The sequence below is a fragment of the Canis lupus genome, chromosome 16 (genome assembly GCF_011100685.1).
Source record: "Canis lupus familiaris isolate Mischka breed German Shepherd chromosome 16, alternate assembly UU_Cfam_GSD_1.0, whole genome shotgun sequence".
NCBI lineage: Eukaryota > Metazoa > Chordata > Mammalia > Carnivora > Canidae > Canis > Canis lupus.
The window spans coordinates 52,685,994-52,691,189 of NC_049237.1; positions in this window are offsets into that span (position 1 = coordinate 52,685,994).

Here is a 5,196-nt window from a genome sequence, read left to right on the forward strand (position 1 = left end):
CTCCTATATGTACCACACCGTACAGAACAGTGCGCTTCCTAGATACTCAATGCAGTTGTTCCTCAGGACAATCCTATAAAATAGGTATCATGGTGCCCATTTTATAGATGAGGAAATTGAGGAAAAGGTACCTCATCAGAGTTTTACAAAGAGCAGGATGTAGAACTAGGATTTCATCTCAAACTTTTATTAAGTCCACAAGTCCAAAGATGACTTTTAGAGCTGTAAACTAAGTATTATATTAATGTTTTGGTCTATTCAGAGTTTTTCAACTACAAGGAATGTGAATTTATAAATTGTAAGTTTTCTAGAAATATTTGCTTTTTCTAAATGGTCAGAATAATTAACAAAGTTCTATTCTTATATTTTCATAATCTCCTACATATGTAGGTTTATAGATCTACATCCTTTCTCATTATAATAAGGCTTCATTCAAATTTCTGTTCTCCTTCCTTTTTGGTGGATTAAGATTGATGAGATTTGGTGGAATAAGATTTCATTTAGAAATTAATAATTTTATTTTATTAATATTTTATATTTAGAGACATTTTAAATAAGTACACTTAACAATGGATTTACTCTACTTTTTAATTTTATCCATTATTTTATTTTCGGTTATTATTATTATAAGATGTTTTAAATAATTATGTTTTCTGAATTTCTGGGAAAAGTTTACATTATTTTTATTATTTCTATTCTATTCTATTTTATTTATTTATTTTTAGAGAGAGAGGGAGGGAGAGAGAGAGAGAGAGAGAGCAACCACAGAAGTTGTGGGGGAGAGGCAGAGGGAGAGAGAGAGAGAGAATTGTAAGCAGGATCCACACCCAGTGTGATGTGGGACTCCATCTCATGACCCTGAGATCATGATCTGAGCCAAAATCAAGAGTAGAACGCTTAACCAACTGAGCCATCCAGGTGCCCCTACTATCTCTATTTTAAAAAGCTTTAGCAAAATTTTTCTAAGTGAATGAATGTGTACTATTCTCTTTTTTGCCATTATTTTTCATTTTTAGGGCAAGGTCAGTTCCCATCTGATGGATGTCAATAACCATAGCTGATGATGATACTTGGTAATACGCTTTGTTTGACTGCACAGTAGTAGAATCCTCTTTGCAGACTTGCGGCTGGCAAGACAATTGTTTCAACCTCCAGTTACCATTAGGATCGTATCAATCATATTTCTTCTACAGGAAGGGTGGCATCTTTCACTTCATATTCTAGATTCTATATTGTCTCTGTGCAGGGGATGCAACATTATCCCTCTTTGGATGGAATACTAGTAGAAATCACCAGTCTCCTTTCATAAAGGATTGCACTGCACTGTACTGCATATCCCACAATATTCAATCAATTCATTTATTAGTTCTACTTTCTCACTATTTTTTTTAGAAACTTAAAGATATTTAAATTGGCATATAAATCCAAAAAAGAACTCCACAGAATATTTTGTGAAAAAGACACCTGGATACAGTGCTAGAGATGGTGTCGTCACAGTGCTTCTTCAGAGATACTTGGCACAGTGCAGCAGTTAAATGAAAAATGAGAAACCATTTGAACTGGTGACTTTACATTTAGAAATCTATCCTAAAGAAATCATTAAAGATATTCAGAATGTATATTTAGTATTATTTAGATCAGTAAGATAACAGCTGGAATTACATATTTAAAACAAAGGCATTTAAAAATAATTATGTGTTATATGTGTGATAAAGCATTAAATTCTACTCTTGAAAACAACATTACACTATGCCTTAACTAACAAGAATTAAAATAAAAACTTAAATAAACAAAAATAAAAATACAGGATAAAATAACACCATTAGAGATTAAAAGGAGTTCCTGAAAATCTTTTATTAGTGAAATTCATTAACATGAAAATACTCCAAAGTTGATGTAAATGAAATAAGGGGTTAAAAACTGAAACAGAATATGTATATTGCAGAGAGATGAAAGATAGCATTTTGAGGTGACTGTTATTATTCTCTTTTTTTCAAGATTTTCCAGGTTTTTTATGATATGTATAAATCACTTCTATCACCTAAAACTTATAATTAAATTATTGTAACAATAACTTGGAATTAATTTTATTGGTTAATTTTTCTTCATTCTCTGAATTTATTCTGGATACATATTGATGAGCACTCAAAGTTCACTGTACACTTGTACATTGTTAGCTGTAGACTTTATTTGTTCTCTCATCTTATATGGAAGGCAACAATACAAACTTATATAATATAACACCACTACCAGTTTTTTTGTATATTATGGTTTGTGTAAATTAAATGAAATTAATTAAATATTAATTATTAAATATTTTATGTAGTCACCAGTGGGGAATGCAATGAGCAATAGAAAGGATGCATTTGCAATTATGTGTCTTTGTATATACATGATTATAAATAAATATTTCTGAGGCATTAAGATGACTCAACTTTCAGTACTTTACTATAACACTGTCCAGTCAGTATGATTATTTTTTAAAATTGGTTCTTAAAAATTTTTAATTAATTGTAATAGCTTCAAAAATGGATATGTTATGGAAGTGTCCTCAAAAACTTAAAAACAGAATGACTATGAACTAGCAATGGCACTATTAGGTATTAAATGATACAAAAATACTAGTTCCAAAATACACATGCACCCTGATGTTTATAGCAGCATTATCTACAACAGCCAAATTATGGAAGCAGTCTAAGTGTCCATCAACTGATAAGAGAGAAAGAAGATGTGGGGGATCCCTGGATGCCTCAGCGGTTTAGCGCCTGCCTTTGGCCCAGGGCATGGTCCTGGAGTCCTGGGATCAAGTCCCACATCGGGCTCCCTGCATGGAGCTGCTTCTCTCTCTGCCTAGGTCTCTGCCTGTCTCTCTGTGTCTCTCATGAATAAATACATAAAATATTTAAAAATAAAGATATGGGGATCCCTGGGTGGCTTGGTGGTTTAGCACCTGCCTTTGGTCCAGGACGTGATCCTGGAGTCCCGGGATGGAGTCCCATGTCAGGCTCCCTGCATGGAGCCTGCTTCTCCCTCTGCCTGTGTCTCTGCCTCTCGCTCTCTCTCTGTGTCTCTCATGAATAAATAACTAAAAATCTTAAATAAAAGATATATAGATATATAGAAATAGATACATAGTGTGTGTATATATATACATACATATATGTGTGTATATATGTATATATTAGAATCATAAGGTTCTTGTTTTTTCTCTTGATGATCTGATCAATCACATTGATTGCTTTACGAGTGTTGAACCAGCCTTGCATCCCGGGGATAAATCCCACTTGGTCATGGTCAATAATCTTCTTAATGTACTGTTGGATCCTATTGGCTGGTATCTCGTTGAGAATGTTTGCATCTGTGTTCCTCAGGGATATTGGTCTCTAATTCTCCTTTTTGGTGGGGTCTTTGTCTGGTTTGGGATTAAGGTGATGCTGGCCTCATAGAACGAGTTTGGAAGTACTCCATCTCTTTCTATCTTTCAGAACAGCTTTAGTAGAATAGGTATGGTTTCTTCTTTAATCGTTTGATAGAATTCCCCTGGGAAGCCATCTGGCCCTGGACTCTTGTGTCTTGGGAGGTTTTTGATGACTGCTTCAATTTCCTCCCTGGTTATCGGCCTGTTCAGATTTTCTGTTTCTTCCTGTTCCAGTTTTGGTAGTTTCTGGCTTTCCAGAAATCTGTCCATTTCTTCTAGATTGCCTAATTTATTGGCATATAGCTGCTCATCCTAAGTTTTATAAATCTTTTGCATTTCCTTGGTGTTGGTGCTGATCTCTCCTTTCTCATTCATGAATTATTAATTTGAGTCTTTTCTGTCTTCTTTTTAATAAGGCTGGCTAATGCTTTATCTATCTTATTAATTCTTTCAAAGAACCAACTCCTGGTTTTGTGGATCTGTTCCACAGTTCTTCTGGTCTCCATTTCGTTGAGTTCTGCTCGAATCCTTATTAACTCTCTTCTTCTGCTGGGTGTAGGTTCTATTTGCTGTTTTGTCTCCAGCTCCTTTGGGTGCGAGGTTTGCTTTCGTATTTGGGTTCTCTCCAGTTTTTGGACGGATGCTTGTGTTGCAATGTATTTCCCCCTCAGGACTGCTTTTGCTGCATCCGAAAGATTTTGAACGGTTGCATTTTCATTCTCATTAGTTTCCATGAATCTTTTTAATTCTTCCCTGATTATCTGGTTGACCCTTTCATCTTTTACAGCATGGTCCTTAACCCCGACGTGTTTGAAATCCTTTCAAACTTCTTGCGATATAGTTCTAGTTTCAAAGCATTATGGTCTGAAACTATGCAGGGGACGATCCCAATCTTTGGTATAGGTTAAGACCTGATGTGTGACCCAGTATGTGGTCTATTCTGGAGAAAGCTCCATGTGCACTTGAGAAGAATGTGTATTCAGTTGCGTTTGGATGTAAAGTTCTGTAGATATCTGTGAAATCCATCTGGTCCAGTGTAGCATTTAAAGCTCTTGTTTCTTTGGAGATGTTGTGCTTAGAAGACCTATTGAGTATAGAAAGAGCTAGATTGAAGTCACCAAGTATAAGTGTATTATTATCTAAGTATGTCTTAACTTTGGTTATTAATTGATTGATATACTTGGTGGCTCCCGCATTCGGGGCATAAATATTCATGATTGTTAGGTCCTCTTGTTGGATAGATCCTTTAAGTATGATATAGTGTCCCTCTTCATCTCTTACTTCAGTCTTTGGGACACACTTTAATTTCTCTGATATAAGGATGTCTACCCCTGCTTTCTTTTGAGGACCATTTGAATGGTCCATGGTTCTCCAACCTTTTATTTTCAGGCCGTAGGTGTCCTTATGTCTAAAATGAGTCTCTTGAAGACAGCAAATAGATGAGTCTTGCTTTTTTATCCAGTCTGAAACCCTGCGCCTTCTGATGGGGTCATTAAGCCTTTCACGTTCAGAGTAACTATTGAAAGATATGGATTTAGTGTCATCATGACACCTATTCAGTCCCTGTTTTTGTGGATTGTTCCCTTGGACTTCCTCTTTCTTTTACAGGGTCCCCCTTAATATTTCTGGCAGAGCCAGCTTGGTGGTCACATATTCTTTCAGTTTCTGCCTATCTTGGAAGCTCTTTATCTCTCCTGCTATTCTGAATGAGAGCCTTGCTGGATAAAGTATTCTTGGCTGCAGGTTCTTCTCATTTAGGACCCTGACTACATCCTGCT